Consider the following 22,511-nt stretch of genomic DNA (forward strand, 5'->3'; position numbering starts at 1 on the left):
TGTGTAGTGCTGACTTTAATTCCAATTGGACTTCATAGCATAGTTGCCCTGTTGCTTCTTTGGCTTTTATTAGTGAATTTTGATGCAGTGCATAACTGCATTGGAGCCTGAGGGACTCACTTTCTCTATAGGTCTTGCATAAGTGGAGTCCTTCTGGTATTTCAGGCAGATGTGGTATGCTCAGAAAAATATGTGAGCACACCTGTGTGGTTACTCCTTCAGTCTTGTCAGCAATGTGGGCAGTCTGACCGGTTGTGAGGGCAACCTATGTTGAGGTCCCTCTTGATGTGGTATCCACAACCATTGTTTTTTTTTTTTTTTTTTTCTCTGCTGCTACTGAAGTCAGTGAATGTCTAGGAGTAGGATTTCATGACCCAGCCATGCCTCAGGGACAGACTATTGCTTGCTAGTGTATGGAATAATTTCTCTAAGCTGGGCCGGGCATGTAGCTCAGCAGCAGAGCACCCACTTAATGTGCTCAAGGTGCTGGGTTGGATACACAAGACTGCATAGAAGAAGAAAACAAACAATAATAAAAACAACAAAAACCAGAGAAAGGAATAAAGTAAAATCCCAATAAAAACAACCACAACACAACAACAACAAAAAAGAGAAGGGAAAATAATATAGAATAAACTAAAAAGTTAAAAAATAATAAAAAGTAAAATTAATTCAAAAAGAGAGAAACCAAGGAAAAAAGAAAAAAATTAAGAGACTAAGGAGTAGAAAAACTACATATCTATGTAAGTATGTGTAAATATCTAATTCATATACATATGTATATAAAAGATATACATATTATATAAAATGCAAATTTTTTATCATATAAGTGTATGTGTCTATATAAAGTAAAATTAATTTAGAAACAGAGTAAAAAGGAAAAATTAAATATAAAGGGAATATAAGAAAAATATGTATGTATATATATACACACACACACATTTATATATACACATATAAACAAACAAACACACACACACACACACCAAAAAAAAATAGGATTAATGGAGAGTAAAAATGTCCTCTCCATCATGCTGGATTATGGAGACAAGACTGGTTGTTTGAGACCTGTGCTTTTCAGAGGTTCTTTCCATGTCTTCTTAGGCTGTCCACCCCTTCAAGACAGCAAAGTCTGGGGATTACTCATGCTTCTTGGCTTTGTGGTGCTTGTCAGTCAACTAGCTGAAGTGGTCTGTTGCTGAAGTCAGTTGGAATAACTGAGTTGCCTTGCATGCTAGAGTGAACTAGGGTGGAACTCAGAGCTCTGGAGGAGAGGATTTAGTCTGGATTTATTTAGACTGTGCACTCCAAGAGTGCTGCAGACACTGATATTGCAGCATGGCACTAACCTAGTGTGGAGTATGGAATTCATCTGGAATAAGTGCCCTCTTCACTATGCACTCACAAGGCAGGGCTGTTGTTGGGCTTTGCAATGTGTCAAGAACTCTGACACTTTTTATGCTGCATCCATTGAGGGCAAGTAGATATTAAAGAATCACAACTATCTGTGCTAGGGGTTGGCAGCTGGCCCCATGCAATCTACTGCCTATGATTCTGCTGTTCTGAGACTTTGCTCCCATGCAAAATCATAAGTTGACTATTCCTTCGCCTAGACTCTTGCAGCTGACTTCCTGAATTGCCAGTTTTAAAGTGGAAGCATCTTCAGTTCCCTTACATGTCACAGTCCAGTTGGCCAGGGCACATAGTTCTCAGCAGCTTTGCATCAGAGGCTCTCCCCAAGTCCAAACTGACTCTGGAGGCAGCTGCCTCCATTAAGTCAGTGTAGTATTACCTTCATGAAGAACTAGAGGCTGGAAAATGCAGGAATCTTTGACTTTCGGAACAGCAAGTCAGACAGGACTTTCTCAAGAAAGTTCCATGAGAATACACTGCTAAGTGTAGTAAACTTGTCTAGAGCAGACTGGTATGAGGATGATCCCGGGTTGACTGCCTGTTTAAACTATATTTCTGCAAATAGTTGATTGATTCCTGTTCTAGTGGTGCTCATTGGAACTGTCCCTCTTCTACCTCAGTCCCCACCCTCTGCCACACTGCCTTCTGATTCTGGGAAACTGCTTCACCCTCTGTTCCATTATCCAAAGGCCTTGAGTTTCTCCAAGTCTCTGTCCACTATTGAACTTCAGTGTTCTCCCACAGTCATCACTTTTATGAGCAGCTGCTCTCCAGGTGATTTGATCCTATCCCCCAGAAAGTGGGTGAGTGCTATGGTTGTAAACAATGTGGAAAAGCCTTTGTTACATCTGCTCAGCTTCACTTAAATGAAGGAACCCAGAGTGCAGAGAAATCATACTCATGAAAACAATTGGCAAAGTCTTCTGTTAATAATGTTTCACTCATTAACATGTAGTAAGTTTTCTGTATAAAAATTCTTTGAATGTGAAATGTTGTGAATCAACATTTCTTGTCAAAATCAAAGAGAAGAAAGTGCTCACATGTCGAAATCTATCTATCTATCTATCTATCTATCTATCTATCTATCTATCTATCTATAAATAGTACTGGGGATTTAGTCTGGTGGTCCTCTATCACTGAGCCACAACCTTTTTCCTTTTTATTTTGAGACAAGTACTTGCAGAGTTCCTTATGACTTTGCTTAGGTGCTGAGTTTGGCTTCACATTTGTGATCCTTCTGCCTCAGACCCCGAGTCTCTGGGATTAAAGGCAAACACTACTAGATCTAACTGAATAATGCTTTAAATGTGAAGATTTTGGAAAATCATTCCATTTTCCCTGTTGCCTTCAAAGTCATTTCACTCACACTGTAAAACAAACCTCAGAATGTGGAAGATTGAGTACATTCTGTCAGCTTCCCATCTCAGCCCTCCTTTCCTTCTCATATATGAAAATACTCAGAGAAGCCCTGAGAATGTGAGAAATGTGAGAAGTCTTCTAATTTTCCCAGTTTTTATAAAATCTGGGAAGACTCTTCTTGAAAGATTCATGCCAAAATTGAATAAATCATATGCAAGTAAGTGAAAAAAAAAAAGAAAGTGGGTGAGTGCTAGGTGCCTCTAAACACCATCTTCATTCCTGTGGATGGACTTTTTTCTTTGTACAAAAACCAATTCTATTTGTGCTTTATGTACTCAACACGGGCCTTGATTATTTAATAAGGAAAACAAACTAAATGTTTAGTAAATTAATTCTGAAAACGTCTCCATATGAAAATCTGTGCTGGATAAATACTAGAAGATAGGCTTACCAAGCACTTTATCCACAACCCCTTTGACCAACAAATATGATGTATCAAAGCCTTTGGTTTCCTACATGACTTATCAGACATATCAATAATTTAGGTTGTGGTAGAGAAATAAATCAGTGGAATAAAAAAAATAACATCATGAACTTTGAAACTGAAATTGGGTAGATCTACATTCAAATCCAAAACTATTACTAAAATTCTGAAAGATATCAGTTAAATGTACTATCTAATATATTTGAACCTGTTTTTTCAGTCATAAAATTGAGTTAAATAATGATAATTGTTTAATGGGTGTAATTGATACCCAGTAATTGTCACAGAATAAATGTGAATTTTAATTGTGATAAAATTTGATACCTTAGAATGGTAGACCAAATCTAATGGAATAATATATGAAAGTCATACATATAAGTCTTGGAAATTTGACCTAAATAAATCAATCTTCAAAATTACAGTAGAGAAAAGATGTGATCTTGTGGCAGAAAAAAAAACTGTCAAGGAAATTTACTTGATAGTAATGAGACTTATAAATCAATAACAATTTTTGTCTGGCGAGAAAACTAATACAACCTTGACTGTATTGATGAAAGACGGAGGGGAAGTCCCTTTGCTCTCCTCTCAGTTCACAGGTGTGTACAAAAACTGGAGTGTTTTTTTCTTCTTCCTTTTTTTAAATTCTTTTTTTATTTGTTCTTTTTAGATACACATGACAGTAGAGTGTATTTTGACATATTATACATAGGTGGAGTATAACTTCCCATTGTTGTGGTTGTACATGATGTGGAGTTATGTTGGTTGTGAATTCATAGATGAATATAGGAAAGTTATGTTCGATTCATTCTACTGTCTTCTTACTTAGAGTGTTTTTAAGTGAGGACAGGATGTTGGTTGAATTAAAAAGAATCCATATAGTAACCAACAGAAAGAAGGAAGGATGTATAACAGTTGAGGCAGAAAAGATACAAATGAATCCTTACTATTTTCAGGTATGAGAGATATGGAAGGAAAATGAGACATCCATATTATTAAGAAAGAATGAACTGGGGTCAGTGAGCTGAACCCAGAACAGATTTGGTTCAAGTCAATAAAGAGTTTTCTCAATAGCTGTCAAAAACAGAATGACTTGATTTGGGCAACAGACCTTTTTCTTAACTGGCACTGGGAAGCATGGACTTGACAGTGGGTGGGATGATTGCAATGGGTCCAAATATTTACTGGAAATATTAATAAATTATAATTTTGGAACCTTCCAATGTTAAGATTTTTGGATTGAATGTGTTCCACAGTATCAGGTGACCTAAAATTTGGGACTACACTATTAACTAAACTAAACCTATACAGCATTAAATTTAGAAAATCAAAAGCATTTTTACATCTGTTTGCACTACAGTGAATTCTTACTGATTTACTTACTGAATTACTTACAGTGAATTCTTACTGATGTTTTTAGGGACCTAGTCTGATGGCTAACAAACATTATTACACCTATTTATATAAAGAATATCTTGTTTAAAAGTAGGCAAAAAGGGAGGTTTCAAACTTACTGCAAAGATGCTTCCATTAATGGAAAAAGAATCTGCATATTTTTCATTCTTTCATTGAAACCTCAAGATTCAATTTGATAGCCTGCCTTCTTATTGCATTGTCCAGTATAATTTCTCTCTATTTTTTCTGTTATTACTCCATGATAAAATAGTCTGACTCCTCATTTTGCTACCTACTAGATATGAGACCTCAATAACATCTCTCAAGTCTTACTTTCCTCCTATATAAAATTTGGAAGCCCTCATGCATCTCTCAATGCTGTAAAGATTAAATCAGACAACACAGAAATCCTGGGACCATGTTACTGGCTTCATCAATATGAATTCTCCCAACCCACTTATCCTAGAAGACGCTTTTGGTGATAATTCTGACACTGAATGGAATTAGTGGGATTGTTGACTAGAAGAATGAATGGCTAGAAGGCCTTGTCTTCTACAGCATTGCAAAGCAAGGCTGCATTTGTCAAATGGAACTGGCATGAGTTGGACTTCTAGATGGTTGAAAGCAGACTGTAAATTATTAATCATTAAATAATAATTCAGTAAAAGCATTTCTGTGGGGTATTTATATAATATGGTTCAGGCACCATGCTTTTCAGTGAGCTATCTTAATACAGCACTAAAGACTGAAAAACACAGAAAGATTAATAGTTAATCTGTCCATTAGAAGGCCTTCCTAAAAAATTGAATAGCTAAAGTAAGTTTTTGGCAATAAATGCATCACATTCAACTCAGGCTAGGACTCTAACAAATTATAGTTGTACTAATAATTTAAATTGCTGATTGAATTGGAAATGGTTTATTTTGGGTATAAATTAAAAGTTGATCCTGCAAAATATGGGGTTAATTATCAAAGAAAAACTATTTTCCCTAAATTTCAAATTCAAATATGAACCAACATTCATTATAATGTATTGACAATTGAATTATGACCACTCTTACTGAATGACTACCAGTTTTGAGGCACCAGACTACATGTTTCTCATTATATCATCCTTATGATTGCCATACAGATGTGGAGACAGAACTTGATCAGTTTCATAACTTCTCCATCATTGTGTAGCTGCTTAGGTGGTGGAGATGAATGCTAATCAGGTTGCATTTAAATCTAAATTTGTATACATTTAAATTATACCACAAAAATGCATGCAAACTTAAAAATTTTAAGGCAAGTCTAAACAATTGATACTTCAGTGTGGATCCTTTAGAAATGTCCACTTGGCCACCAACTTTTATTGTTAAGTAGTTGTCAGGTTAATGTCAGGTGGAAATGGCTAGAAACTTTAAGCAAATATTACCAAAGTCAAATATTTTACATTTTGTAAAACTGAAGATAAGGAAGCAGAGTCAACATTAATTTGGAAAGGACAATATACTGCCTAACCTGGTAACCCTCCATTATTATTATTGTTGTTGTTATTATTATTATTGTTATTATTTCAATGATGAGGATCAAACTCAGGACCTTATATATGCTAGTCAATCACTCTACCACTGAGCTATGTTCCCATCCTCTAACCCACTGAGTAGATTTAGGGAATTTGTTATTTCATTGTAGGAGAGTTCCTGCAATGGAAGTGAAAAAGTGAGCCAGATAATACAGAAAATAATTTATCTCTCATGAATTTAAGATATGATCACATTTCTTCAGCTAAACCAATCAAATGCATACACTGAAGATTTTGAATTTGGACCTGGAGATATAATGTAAGAGGGGCTGTAGACAATCCATTTTTGCAAAACAAACAGAAGTTCCAGTAGCAACTTTTGGCAACTTCAGTGACAATTGTAGCAATGGAGTCAGTGGCAGTGCCCAAGTGCTGCATATTTGGCAGTTTGAGGCTGAGTTATTATTAATGTCTCAGCCATTTGAAAATGACTGTGGTCTTGGCTATTAGTCTTAAACTTAATTCTCTCTTGAATTTAAGACTATTCAAAGTTGGCTTTTAATCTACCATATGGTTTTATTTTCCCATGCTGATTTTGTTATTGTCATTAAGCATAACTTGAACTATCAGTATATATAATATAGAACCTACAAAAACATTAAGTGTTTTGTCTAAATTATAGTGGAAAATAGAGGTATTTAATAACGGATGCAAGAAAGTTTGTGGAAAATGCTCCCCCCTTAACCCCAAGAATTTTACAGTTAGGGTGGGCATTCCCTTTCTGTCAGTTATTTTAAAACAATTTTAGTCACTACCAGTGGCATTCTCTCTCTTCCTAACTTCAATTTCCATAAAGGGTTTGGATCATGATGTAAAGTACAAATGGATTTGCTTTTCTTCTATTGCTTTTTGAAATTTGAGCATTCTCTGCCTTCTGGTTATGCTGACGGTGAGAGTTTTGTGCAGCTTTATTTGCTTTATTTTTTGTACTCCATTGTTTGGGGAGCATATATAGGAGGATTTATAATTGGGTAATCCCTATTAATCCTGGCTCCATATACTTTTCTTATCCAGGTAAATGCTAGGTGACTCTATTACCCAAATGAAAAATGAAATTTAAATAAAAAAAATAAACTATAAAACTTATAAAAGAAAGCATAAGGGCTGGGAATGTGGCTCAAGCGGTAGCACGCTCACCTGGCATGCACCGGGCGCTGGGTTCAATCCTCAGCACCACATAAAAATAAAATAAAGATGTTGTGTCCACCGAAAAATAAAAAAAATAAATATTAAAAAAATTATCTCTCTCTTTCTCTCTCTCTTTAAAAAAAAGCATAAGTAAACTTATGAATAATAATTCAAGATGAAAGTATTAGTTGAATAACAGAAAGTGCTGCTGAGGCCATATTCTAGAGATATTCTAGATATTCTGGCAAATTGGTATAAAAGTTCCAGAAGAAAATCTGGCACTAACTCTTTAGATTGAAATGTGTAGACTTTTCCCTAGTAAGCTGAGTAAAAGGTACTTACCACTTAGGTAAACATGTCAAACAATTTATATGGACAAGATGTTTCATGGTAGTGTAATTTTAATAAGAGGAGAAGTCAACATGTACATCTGGTGTAATCATTAAAAAATTTATGGTATATCCTTATTAATGACTACTATTAATTTTTTATGCATCTGTAGCCACATCAATTTTTAAGGTGTATGCATATAGAAGTATTTAAAAATAGGAACAGGTCTTAACTATAAAATGATGTGCTTCCTAATATCCTTATATTAAAAAAAACCCTAATAGTTAATTCCTAATTCTGTCTATCTATTTATCTATCTATGTCATGAGTAATGATAGTCTATCACATATGGCTTATATGACTGACTATAATTCATATAGAGAATTTAATTATTGGAGAAATACTCATTTAGTGATCTATCTTATTATTAAAATATTAAGATATCCTAGTTGTTATCTTATAGTTTTGTTACCATTGGGGGAAAACAGGAATAAGGGATCTCTCCTTATTATATATTACAATTGCATGAATATTTAAAACTGTTTCAGTAAATGTCAATAATTATAAAAATGCATGATTAGAGGGATGCACAGATGGAGAGAGATATGATAAATTATCTAAAAATGGTAGCTGAAGATACTAATTATTGATTGCAGAGTCCTATCAAAATTTTTTATATTTTTATATGTTTGAAGTATCTTATGATAAATATTTGTGAAAAAATGTTTAGTTCTGGGGCTAGATTTTCTAGATTTAAATGTGGTACTTTCTTTGACTTTAGTCCTTAAACTCAATTTTCTCAACTATAGAATGGAATAGATAAGAATAACTACCTCTTAGAGTAATACAATTATGAATGAGTTAAGAAATATATAGCCAGCCATATGGCAGCCTGTACTTGTAATCCCAGAAGCTCAGTAGGCTGAGACAGGAGGATCATAAGTTCAAAGTCAGCCTCAGCAATTTAGTGAGGCCCTAAGCAACTTAGCAAGACCCTGTCTCACAATACAAAATAACAAAGGGCTAGAGAGGTGACTCAGTGGCTAAGTACCCCTTGGTTCAGTCCCCAGTATAAAAAACTAAATAAATAAAAGAGCATCTAGAAAAATGCCTAAATATAACTTCAATAAATATTAGTTATCATTGTTCTTAATACTTTAAAGCACTAAAGCTTAACCATCTTTTAAATTGAAATAATTATATAATTTATTGGAATTTACACAAGGAATGTGGAGAATACAATTTATTTTTTTTACTCATAGCTCAAAGTAGTAACAAGAATCTGTTATAATGATCATATATAATACTGTGGCTTTCTTAAATAGGTTTTAAAATTCCAAGTTCTTTATGTATTTTTTTTACATTTTCTTCTGCTTTATTTGTATCTCTCTTCATCAGACTTTTAGATTTCATTTTTATTACTTTCAAGTTGTTTGCTTGTATTTCCTCTTCTAACAATTGTCTACAACTATGTTTAAGCACCCTAATAATAGGCTTTGAGTGGCAACCCAACATGTCCAACGGAAAAAATCCACCATGCTACAAAAGTCTTAAATATCTAGAAGCCTCCTCGCTCCTATCCTCTGCCCTACTCAATGTGTCATTCAGTTTTCTCCTGTCCTGAGACCCAGCATGAACAGTTGATATTGGTGGATGATGACTCCTGGGAATTGAAAGTATAGCATACTTCTCGGTAGATTCCCAGAGTCTAGTCAGGTTTATAAGGATCTGGTGTTTGTTTGTTTGTTTTATTTTTTGTTTGTTTGTTTGTTTGTTTGTTTTCAGATTAATACAAGACATATCACAATTTTACTTAATGACTTCCACTCCCAAGGGAAAGAGCTATTTCTATGTGGGAAGACCAAAAGGCAGCCAGCTGAACAGACCTAACATCTGGTAGGAAATGGTCATGTAATTCTGTGCAAACACAAGCTCCAATCTCAAAACTTGCCTCCTCTGTTGCATAACTGGTTGATACTCTTGGGATTATTCTTGTATTTGCATCTCTTCAGCATGCTATCACTTCATTACAACTTTTTATTACCCCGAGACCATTTTATTTTCCATTTTAAATGACTTTTCATTTATGTAGCTTTGGAGTCTCTTAGTGCAAATTTTGGCCAAGATTACTAAATATATCTGCCTGAGGTAAGATAAACCTACTCTGGATCCCTGTTCTGTGATTTTGCTGGCTCCAGCTTTCCAGATTGCTTAACTCTGTCTTCGTTACTTCCCTCATTCTAATTCCTCTCAGATTCCTTGGAAAATGCTGGAATATGCTTGCTCTCTTTTGAAAAATGTTGTATAAACAAGTAAGTCTCTCTATAATATAATCATATTCACTACTTTTTAAATTTTTATTTTTATTTCATATATATTAAAGTGAACTCATTTTCTTTAAATGACTGTTCCTGCAATTTGATATGTCCCTATTGCAATACGTTTATCCATGGTGTAATCATTTTTTATGTATTTTTAAATTATTGATTGACACATACTATTTACACATATATGTGATGTAAAATGTGAAATTTTGATTCAGTCTGTACTGGGTGTTATTTTTTTTTTTGACATTCATTTGTGGAACATACACTTATTAAGTGCTAAGCATGATATTAGACAATAATGCTCTAAATATTAATGAAATAAAATGACTAAATTTAAGAATAATCTGAAACAGATTTGTGAATAAATTAGAATGAAGTTTCAACCCTAATTCATTTCTGAAAATGATTAAATCTTCACGAGGAGCAGAGACTGAAATTAAAATTATCCAAACCCTGGTGGATTCTACAGATTGTCATTGTCCAATAGTTCAAGAATAATCAATTAATGTCTATCTTCTTCTGGATGGGAGCAAACATATTAAGCTTTAGGATGACACAGTCAGTGGACATAATAGGATTAAAAGAACACAAACTGTGCCAGATAAGCAAACCAAATCCTCCTACCTGCATCTGATTCCAATTTACAAGTGCAATGAGTGTAACAAGAGCTTAGTGGCAGCTAAAATGCCAGAAGGGGTGCAGATTAGTGGTGAAAAGATCCTTTCAAGGGCCTCCTGCCCCAATAAGAAATGCCAGCAGAAAGGGAGTTTACCAAAAATACAAAGCAAAGCTTGTTCAGCCTTAAATGTTCCCACTTGAATTTTCCAAGACAAAAAAGGTCTTTGGTTCCTTACCAGTCACCCAGAGAAAATGATCCAACCCAATATTCTAAAACACTCAGTTTCCCCAATTTACCCAGATGTTCTCAACACACCCACTGCTTTGTGAAATCATCCTCTAGGATTTCTGAATTATCCCTTGTTACTCCACTAAGATGAGCAAGTTGTTAAGGAGCCAGTATTGTCCTAGAATTCTATGTGTAGTGGACCCAGTCTATTACATCCTTGACCAAAAATTCCTGGCTAGTGGCCATATTAGGGATCAACAAGTGAAAGAAAAGTGCCCTCTGTCACTTCCCAGAGGAATACAAAGGAGGCTATTTCATGGGATTAGAATCTAAAATTTGCTCTTGATCTTGAAGTACTTAATATAACTAGTCATCCTGAGATGGAAGACCTGAATTCTATTTCTATTTTAAAAATTTCAGAGCTTTTAGTGTCTCTGAAACTTTGGGGAAACTGTCAGAACCAGCTGACCTCCCTTAATGTCCACTTCATCTGTGAGTACACTGCTAGATTTCTTTGAACCTCTATTATTTCTTAGCTTCTCAGCAATGGAGTTAAGCTCATAGATCCATAAATTGTATCCTAAATCTGTGATCAACAAAAGAGTTTTGAAACAGTTGTCATGTAAATTCAAACAAAGAAGGCTAATACCTAGTTTGGCTCTGTGTTAGCTTAGATGGACATAAAACTTCACCAAGGTACTAGACCTTGGGAAGAAGACTAGATGTGTTTGTGTCAAATCTGTAGCTCATGAATTCTGAAGCCCTTGAGAAGACAAAAAGGCTAAATGATGACGTACTCTTATCAACACCTGTCTATACCTTTGTACTGAGAGCTGTAGAGAGAGAGAGAGAGAAAATTCTCTCTGTATAGGTGGTATAGATCATACTAGCTTTTGTCTGTACATTAGAAATCTCCTGGGGCTTATATTGAAAACCTAGGAGCCCATGGTCCAACCCAGACAACTTCAGAATATCTTAGGTTGCAGTTCCTTGAGATGATTCTGATGAAGGCTGCCAGGCTGAAGAACCCCAACCTAGAGCTAGGCATGGTAGCACATATTTGTAATCCCAGCAGCTAAAGAGGCTGAGGCAGGAGGACCACAAATTTAAAGCCAGCCCCAGTAATTTAGCTGGGCTCTAAATAACACAGGGAGACTATGTCTCAAAAGAGTAAAAAGGGCTGGAAATTTGACTCATTGGTTGATTGCCCCTGGGTTCAATTTCTGGTGCCATATAAAGAACCCCCGACCCTACTGGCTGATAATTACACTTCATCCAACTACCTTTACGAAGCAATAAGACACCTCTGTACATTTTTTTCTTCTCATTTGATATCCTGAGTATGAGGATAAATGAAACAACAGCAAAAAAAAAAAAAAAAATAGGATAGTGGATCTATATAGGATAATATGCCAAATAGAAAGCATAAATCAGAGTTGCTGAGGCAAACACCTGCCTAACAATATTCCATAATAGAAGATCCCTTTTCTTTTCGTCTCTTTGGGCACCTAAACTCTTTCCCCTCAGCTCTCCTGTAAAGGGGATGCCAGAAGTCATCTTTCCTGTTCCCACTCCCAATGGCTTCCCCTGTTTCTTAATGTGATTCCTGCCTGTAATTCAGCCAGACTGTGGAGACAGATTCTCCCCATGTACGATGTGGCCACCCAGCACTCACAGCTTCTTTGTGCCCATTTTTTCCTATCTACAGGAATAGAATCTGTAGCATCTGAAGAATCAATGTACATGCTTTCCCGGAACTGGAAAGAGAAAAGAAAACAAATGCTAGATTAGCTCTGCCAGAGAGAACTGGGAAATTGTGATATATCCTCTGAGTGTGCATCTCTCTCTCTCTCTCTCTCTCTCTCTCTCATTTCTTCATTAGATAGATGAGAGAGAGAGAGAGAGAGAGAGAGAGAGAGAGAGAGTTTATCTATCTAATGAATTTCAAGAAAAATCAGGTTATCAGACAAGAATGTAAATCATAGAGCAAGGTAAGTTAAGAATAAAGAAAACTGAAACAAAAAATTAGGACAGTTGATCCCTAGACTAAGGATAATATCCTAAAATCCAATTTCAAGAGGACATAGAATAGCAAATAAGGAGAAAACAACTTCTCACATAGTTTTCAAGGTATTTTGAAACAATTGTACACTGCATCAGACATGAACAGTGTACCAAGCCTATTGTACTAATGACATTCAAATAACAACTGTTTTTTTTTAAAGATAATAGTAAGACCCATAAAATAAGTTAACTTGGGACTAAATGTAGCATTTACGTAAGAGAAATATATAAAGGAAATGCAATCCTTAAATAGAATCTATATTGTTGATACATAGGAATCACACCTTATGTCCAATTTGGTCATTTAGTAACCAATTTAAATTGACTATTTTGGGATGGACCTAATTCACTGCAGTTAGTATTATGGCTTGTAATTCACTTTTCCAACATTGCACAATGACTCACAGCTAAATTCTCTGAGGCAAAACCTTTTGCCCTTAAAGCACACTTGACACTCTTGACTAGAATTCCTTTTCCCCACAGGGATTAGATCTCAAATTATATTAAATGCAATGCTCTACTTTTTTTTCTTTTACGGGAGGCTTCAAAAATATACTCATTGACTTCTAGGAAGCAGAAGCCTGTGAGGAAATATGGCTGAAGATAATGAAATTCTGAAGGGTATGGATAAAATTAACATAATCAATAATTTTAATAGTAAAACTCTATAGAGGGATAATACAGATTCATCTCAATGGATATGACCTTCTGTAGATTGGTCCATGGAGGTAACAGGCACCCTCATACAGTTCACGTAAGAGTGCAATTTGGTGGGTTTCTTCTTCCTAAGGGAAATTTGTCAGTACTTTCTTAGCTTCATGTACCCTGACCCAACAATTAAAATGCCTTATGAAAATTTTTTTCAGAACTTGGAGAAGTCATATCTGTAAGTATGTTTATTACAACACACTTTTAGCTCAACAGAGAGAAACAAAGTGCACAGTATAAAGGGCTAATGCAATTAACACTCAGATGTTGCTATCATAGACTATTAGTCAGTAATAAAGAGGAGACATAGATACATCTGTGCTCATATGGAAAGACTTGCCAAACCAATTATTAAGTGAAAAATGTAAAGTTGAGAACAAACTGTATCACTTGTTTCTGGGTAAATTTTAAAAACCATTTTATTTATTTTGTTGGTAGGGGTGCTTTACCAGCTACATTTGCAGTCCTTTTTATTTATTTATTTTTATTTTGAGACAGGGGCTCAGTAAGTTGCTGAGGACCTTGCTAAATTGCTGAGGTTGGACTTGAATTTGTGGTGTTCCTGTCTCAACCTCCCAAGTTGCTGGGATTACAGGCATGCACCACCATTTCGGGCAAAACTATTTATTTTTAAATTGACAATATTGAATGCTTTTATTGTGTACAACATGATGTTTTAAATATATATACACTGCAGAACGAGTAACAAATGCATTAACTCAAATAGCTATTTTTGTGGTGATAGCATGTAATATCCACACTCCTTTACTTTTTTCAAGAAGTCAAGTCATTAACTGTAGTCAGCTTATTGTCCAGTAGACGTCTTGAAATTTATTCCTGTCTAACTGCAGTACTTTGTGCCTAATATTTTCTGCTCTTGAAGTAAATAAACTATTATATTTTTGGAAAGAGACTAAACAGTTGTAGGGAATTCTGCTGCTTCCCAGTTAACATTTCCATACTGCTTGGACACAACTCAAAATGCAAATGTATTTTCAAAGTCTAGAAATGAAAAGTTTGCACCCTGAAGTTTTGAGGAAGAAAGACAGTTTGACTTAAATGGCATTGATTCACTTGGGATTTTGCATCCGTATGAACAAGTGTTCTTTAAATTTCCCCTCATATTCTATCAGCTTGGCTTTCTGCTTTTGGAAAGCATTAGTTTTCCACTTGGATTGGTTACTTCCAAGTAACTTTGACTATCTAATACCAAGTGTTTTACTTGTCCTAGGTAGACAGATTATCTAGCCTGAATTAGATGACTTTACCATTTTGTCCCTGGATCTAGAATCTGCCTGCAGCTATGTCTGGGTCTCAGGTCAAGACATTTTGGCTGCAGGTCTTATTCTTCAATTAATGATTAGAATCCACTCATTTTGAACTCAACTCCTTCACTTTGAAAATTTCAGCCAACTCATTCCTAGAATATGTTATTTTGAGGAATAAAATTGGAAATAATCAACCTTCTCAAAAACAAGTATAAATTATCAGCTCTAAAATTTGTATTTGCCCTTTAGTTGATAAATAGTAATTATATATATTTATGAGGTACAGTGTTACATTTGATATATGCATACTTTGTAAAATAACTGAATCAAACTGATTAATATATTATTTCTTTGTGTGAAAATACTTAAAACAGGGGCTGGGGATGTGGCTCAAGCGGTAGCGCGCTCGCCTGGCATGCGTGCGGCCCGGGTTCGATCCTCAGCACCACATACAAACAAAGATGTTGTGTCTGCCAAAAACTAAAAAAGAAATAAATAAAAATTCTCTCTCTCTCTCTCTCTCTCTCTCTCTCTCTCTCTTTAAAAAAAAAAAGAAAATACTTAAAACATATTGTTTTAGCAATTCTGAAACATACAGTACATTATTGTTAACTGTAGTTCTCATGCTGTCCAAATCAGTAAAATATTCCTCCTGCCTAACTGAAACTGTACATTTTGATTACATCATTTCCTCTTTCCCCATCCATTTCCCCACCCCATCTTCTGGGCACCACCATTCTATTCCTAACTATGAGTTTAACTATTTTAGATTATACTTATAAATGAGATCATGTATCACAGTAGGCCCTCTGTTGCCATTGGGTTTGCAACTGTAGATTCAACTAACAATGGATCAAAACCATTTAGATCATAGACATAAATGCTAATAAGACTTAGCAAATATTGACAGAGTTAAGTGAAATATGCTGGATGAGGATCATACCCCAGATCCCAGCAACTGAGGTCTCAGTGCCCTAGAAAACAACATCAGCTTTGTAGATTTTTACTTTGTAGACTTTTACTTTGAACTGTGTGCCATCCTGACAGCAGAACAGCTGTTTACCAATGTCCTTGCTTTGCATTGATTAAATAAAGAAACTATTTCACAGTCTTTAAAAACATTTTTTTTTGGAGAAAACCTGCATCTGTATTGAGCATGAACAGACAATTTCTTATCATTATTTCCTAAACAATACAACATGACAGCTATTTACACACATTTACATTGATTAAGTATTATAAGTAATTTTAGAGATGATTTAAAATATATGGGAGGATATACATAAATCATATGCAAATAGTACATCATTTTATATAAGACTTGAGAATCTGCAGATTTTGGCATCCACAGGGGATCCAAGAACCCACTGCCTAAATACCAAGGAGTAGCTACATTTTTTTTCTATGCCTGACAAATTTCATTTAGCATAAAGTCATCTATGTTGTTCATTTATGTTGTCAAAAATAGTATATGTTAAAAAGAATGGATATCCATATGTTTAGGATATATCTGTACTACCATGTTTATTATAGCATTATTTATAATAGCCAACATATGGAAGGAACACAAATGTCCATCAAGGACGAATGCATAAAGAAAATGTAATATACGTATACAATGGCATACTACCCAGTCTTAAAAAAGAACAAAAGTCTGTCATGTGCATTGCCATTTTGTTTTTAACAATATCAATCCAGAATTTCCTCTGGATTTAAAAAACAACAACAACAAGGGAAATAGTTCAATAAACAAATGAGTACCAGTAAAAATTCAAAGGTGCAAGTCCCATCTTTTCCCAAATACAAAAATTGTCTTTGGAAGACTGAATCCCCCTGCCCCAAAGCTTCATAAATTTAGATTCTAATGAAGCTTTATTAAAATAACCAGGAGCTGAGGTCTTTGCTGATGTCTCTTTTCCAGGGAGGAGGACTGCAGTCACACACATTCCAATTCCAATGGGCATTCTTTTCTCAACGTTCACTAGAAGACTAGACATAAGGCAAACTCCTGAGAACCGTACCTGATCTCAAATTCAATTACGAAATACAGTCCAGGGAAAGCTCAGTGGAAGTTTGAGGGTTTGGAGACATAGCATAGGTAAAGTCTCTGTGGAGGATGAGTCTCCCCAGGGTGACCTCTGATGACTAGGCAGACAAAGGAGGCAGGGAAGAGTTCCAGGAACAAGAAGGAAAGCTGCTCTGGTTTAAAACATGTTCATTTAAACTTCCCTATGAAAGCAGCATGGTTCCGTAGAAGGATCATCTGCTTCTACAGATGTGAGGAAAATGTCCATTTTGTGCTTGTCCAGTCTACCAAATCAAGCATGTTGGGAACAAGCCAGAACCTTTTCGGAACCATTCCTATGGCCCTACTCAGTCAGACCCTTGACCAGAAGAATCTGGCCAGAGGCCATTTAAGAGCTCAAAAGGGAGGAATGTACTCTTGTCTTTGCTAGAGTAATACAAAGGAGATCCTGTTATGAATGCAACTTGTTTACTCACTAGAACCCGAAGACCTTTTGGTCTACAGTTTTAGATGCCACTGGATCTATGAAATTCTTTTTTGTTTGTTTGTTCCTTTAAATTCCAGAATTGGCACATTTACTAGAACTCTAGAGGCCTGTTGGAACTATATACCTCTGCTCCTGATAACTATGAAATAGTCTGCTTTTCTCATCTCCCCTACCCACAAAAGCTACTCTAGATTTTCAAATGTGGAAGCAAACATAATATAGGTTCATGTCCTTTTCAAATAGGAGAGCAATTAGAGAGGAGTTTTGAAATGTACTGAGGTAAGCATGAGTTAGTTTTTATTTCATTATAGGTTCAACAAAATATATATATATATATATACAAAATATATATATATATATAAACAAAATATATATATATATAAACAATATATATATATATATATATTCTAATATATCCACTATATTCTAATNAAAATATATATATATATATATACAAAATATATATATATATATAAACAAAATATATATATATATAAACAATATATATATATATATATTCTAATATATCCACTATATTCTAATATATATATTTATATATATATATATATATCTCCTTCCCTAGGGCTCAAGGGCCTAGGGGAGAAAGTAAATTTGGATGAGAGCCAAAGTTCTAGCTTGTAATCAGGTGCTTAGACCATGAAGGCTCTGGAAGAACTTGGAGAGTAAGAGACTGGTGGACTAGAAGGCTCACCCTAACATTTAAAGCAGAAGGGATGGAATATTTCACTGAGCACAGTATATTCAACCAGGGACTATGGCCCCTAGACCCCTATCATCTGAGTTTCTAGTTTAAAATCTGATATCCTATCCTAATCCTAATCTCAGACATTCAATTTACAATTTTCTTTCTGGGACCCTCCCTTCAGCTTTTCTACCAAAGTCTTTGAGCTGTCCACAGAGTTAGCTATTCTCAGCCAGCTTCAGGTTGAGTCAGTTAAGTTAGAAACACTTTGAAGACAATAGGGTTATCTATTTTCTAGGATATAAGGTTGGAGTACAGCAAAATGGAGACTGGTTTATAAAAGAAAGCATTTTAAACAAATGTATGGAAACCAGGATCTTAAATGAATCAAGAGATGTGTCCCAAATAAAAAATATCTCCACAAATGCACAGATGAAAACATTCCCTCAAAGGTTCACTCTTTCTATGTAGCAGAGATGAGACCTCAAAGCCCAAGCTAACACAAAAGTAGAGAACCAAGTCAGGGAAAAATGAGATCTGTTTCTACGATTGAGTCACATATGATGACAGGTAACAGTGCACTCCCGGTAGCCAGTGGCAGTAGGTAGGTTTACAAATGTCCTTCTCAACTGACCAATACTGAGAGTGGCTATCGGAAATAATTAGAATCAGATTCTAATTATTCTATTTCAAAAATTATTCTATTTCAAAAAAATAGAATCAGATTCGCAGAAATTAAGAAAGTCTATATTACACTAATCCTTGCATCATAAGCTTTCAAGAGTCTCAGGTGGTAGGTAGAGAGTTGCAGATCTGTCTCTGAGTACCCTGGTTGCAATACACATGCCATGTATGAGGTGTATCTGGATGCTTCTTCCCTAAATAGGAGATTGAACAAAATACCATTGTTTTAATTTCTAGTATGCTTAGATTTGCAATCATCCTACTTAGGTAAAATCGTAAGCATGTGTATAAACTATCCTACCAAATTCTTTACTACAAAACATTTTGGGAACAGAATGACCAGTTTCTAACAATTTCATTCTTCCAGGTCTGCAATGGAGACTAATATGTAGCAATAGGTTTAGGGGTCTGAACTTTTCCTCTGGGACCAGTTAGCCCCTTTACCAGAGCCTGTGTCCAATTTCAGATCTTTCTACTATCACTTAAACATATCCACGGAGGAAAAGGGGGCTCATAATACCTCTTACTTGAGTGCAAAATTTTAATGAGTTCTACAGTCAAGAGTATTTATGCCTAAACACTGATTTATTAATTTATGGACCAAATAAAGATAGCAATATCCAATATACTTGATGATTTCGTTCCTAGGAAGCAACATCACATACTTAAAATATAATTTTAAATTAAAAAGAGAATGAGAGTAAAGCATATTTATAGAATATTTAAAGGTATATAAGGATAAGAGCCTAACCAAAGCACACTCTTTTGCAAGAAAAAAAGGCTTACAGTTTGGAACATGCTTATAACTGTACAAGTGGCAAGTGATAGTTATGAGTTTCACTTCCTCTAGTCATTCAAGAGAGGGCAATTGAAAAACTTTTTCTTTTCATATTGTACTAGACTTTGAGAACTGGAATGAAGTTGATAAAAAACATAAAATAGTTCCCTATATAAGACAGTTATACAAAATTTTACTTTCATAAAACTCTTCATGTAATTGCTGTCAATTAGTTCTTAGCAGAACTTTTTGATGTGTCATTTATAAATCAGGAAAATAAACCTTAATCAAGTTCAGTAATTTGCTTCTTTTGTACAAATATGGAGATCAAGTTTTATAATTCTAAATCCCAAAGATTTTCTCATTGAATTTACAGTTCTATTGTTAATTAGACAACTTCATCAAATTACTCCTTGTAGGTAATATCTTTCTTACCTGTAAAGGCAGCAGCTGGATTATTGTATTTTAATCAGGGCTAGTCTTAGCAGGTACAGGGCCTGTAGCTCTATTTATTAGAGGGCCCAGTTTCCTTCTAAGTTTACCACAAACCGTTCTCTTGAATGATTTCTTGGGTGAGAGGAAATCCTTTTGTGTTCCACAAAAAGGAACACCCAAATTTCCTCCTATTTCAAAATATTTTCCTGGCCAGTATCCAAACTTCAGTCCAATATTTCCAGGAATGAAAGTGGTCCATCAGTGGATAATTCCACATGGATTCAGCATCTATTCTGCTTTGTCCAGTGTCCCAAGTGCTGGAGGTAACCCATAACCAGAGTCACTTCTGGTTACAGTGTACATCAACTCTCTTCCCACAAAAAGCAAAACCTCCAGAAGGCATGCATCTTCCTGATGTAAGCAGTGCAAAAGCGAAGAAACAAACACAACACAAACCAAAAACATGCTGTTGAACACAACAAAACCAAAATGCCCAGTTGTTCAAGCATTTTCAATCACATTTATACCTCTACTTTTATACTGATGTTTTTGTTTTTTTGGTTTTTTCTGTGGAAAATACCAATCTTGAACTTACTAAGATACATAGAATAAGGAGACTGGATTCCTTAGAAGTATCTCATTCCATTTCTACTATCATGGTGTCATGTAATATAAAAGCCATTGCCATAGAAGGTGTCTAGAAATTGTACACTAACAGTGCCTTGGTTTCAGAAGCTTACCTGTTGGGAAGAGATAACTAACCACACATACAGTGCAGAGCAAACACCCACAGACCACTAGTGCTCTTGGAGTCCCTGGTTCTCTTAATTCATGGCCAAAATCTTGATCTCAGTTCTGTTGGAGACCCCACGCATTGTATGGAGTGGGCAGCCGGGTGGGTGGGAAAATCTGGCAGCAGATACAGCTATCACCATCTTCAGACTGGACACCATAGCAAGAAAAATCACTTACTTGCAACCCAGTGACAGGTCTCCACCAGCACCCGTGGGAACCCTGTGAAGCAAGGTTCCCTGGAGGCCTTTCCTTCTCTTGGGTTTGTGTCTTCACCAATCTCTGGTTTCCTCAGCTCTGGTTGCTTAGGAGGTGTTGCTAGCCTGGCGTCTGTCCTCACTAGCTGCTGCCCCTCGGGCCAGGATGGCTCAGCAGTAAACCGGCCCCATTGAATTGCTAGCTAGAAACCAAATCAACCTGGGCGGCTCCCCAGCCACTGATCCAGAGACCCCTCCTGCCCAGATGCCCAGTGGAGCCGCGCCTGCCTGCAGCTGCTTGGAAGCTGTTTTTGTCTCCTTCCCACTCTTCCTCCCCTCTCTCCGCCACGCCACTCTCTCCCCCGCCCTCATCCCCAGGCCAGTGCGCGACTTCAGAATCCAGATCGGGCGTGGGCGGGGTGATATTGACAGAGATTGGCTGCAGAGGCAATAGCAGCAGCAGCTGTGGCGTTTTCGCCAGCTGCTGGGAAGGGAGGTAGCAGAGGAGAGAGGACTGGGGATAAGAGAGGGAGGGGGGCGACAACTTGCAGGGCATGATGGAATGGAGTGGCTGGAGAAAAGTCAGAGAGAGGAGAGGAAGAGCAGGACATTGCTCAATTTTGTGTTTGGTGGGGAAAGGGGGAGGGAGAGGAGTAGGAGAGGAAGAGAGAAACTCAGGTTCATTTCTTCTAGTTGCTTTCCTCTCGCCTTGCCTAGCTGTCCAGATAGAGCCTGCAAGGGTAATGATCTCTCAGCTTCCCAATCTGCATATCTGGAGTCTATGATGTTGCTGTTGTGTGTATGTGTAGTGTAGCTGTTTGGGAAAGAGTTGCTGAAAACTACTATAATTTTCTTGCTGTATATGTCTTTCCACATCTGTGATTTGGAACAGGAGGTACAGATGAAAAATAACTCATAGTGGAGAACACTGAGTTGGTACAGTGAAGTTTGGAGGTAAAGGGAAGAAGTGTGTGTTGGGCTTTATTTCTCAAAGGGAGTTTGGAAAATTTTGCCACACCATAGAACAATCATTTTATAACCCTATCTTGTCCAGATATCACATCATTTTCTACAAAAATATATCAGTGTAGATCTCTGAATGATAAACGCATTTAATCCCAATTTAACCCCATACCATGATCATGTCTTAGGTGTGGCAATAATTATTTTGTAGTGTCAAACAATCACTGATTTCTTTTACATAGATAATGTATGCATTGCCAGCATATCTTTACTTTACTGAAGTAAAAATGTACATTTCCAGTGCATGAAACTTTCTCTTAAAGCAACCTGACTTTCATTTACCCAGTAAAATTCTATGCATCTTTTAGTGTATTCAAACATAGCATAAACTTAACAATAGTTGGCTATCTCAAAACTTAAAATATTTGAAATAAATAAAAAGTATTGCTTTTTACAATGGGCAGTGAACAGGCAACCGATTGCAAGATTTGTAAACCAGTATTATGAAAATGAGGCAAATAAAGGAAATCCAATGGTATTGAATGTATGTTCTAAGCTG

At 35.9% G+C, this 22,511-nt stretch overlaps 1 protein-coding gene across 2 annotated transcripts in view; it reads right to left on the reverse strand.

Annotated features, from left to right (window-relative positions):
* The window catches only part of Scn7a (sodium voltage-gated channel alpha subunit 7), an 83,234-nt gene extending 61,934 nt beyond the window's left edge, over nucleotides 1-21,300 (reverse strand). Inside the window, exon 1 of one of the 2 annotated variants that reach the window (XM_015479269.2) lies at nucleotides 20,973-21,300. The gene's annotated coding sequence lies outside the window, so the exon portion shown is untranslated. Of the gene's footprint in view, nucleotides 1-20,000; nucleotides 20,456-20,972 lie in introns of those variants that run through there. The other variant, XM_048812409.1, reaches the window with a different exon arrangement.
* Between the last annotated feature and the right edge of the window lie 1,211 nt (nucleotides 21,301-22,511).

This window comes from Marmota marmota, unplaced genomic scaffold, assembly GCF_001458135.2.
Source record: "Marmota marmota marmota unplaced genomic scaffold, marMar, whole genome shotgun sequence".
NCBI lineage: Eukaryota > Metazoa > Chordata > Mammalia > Rodentia > Sciuridae > Marmota > Marmota marmota.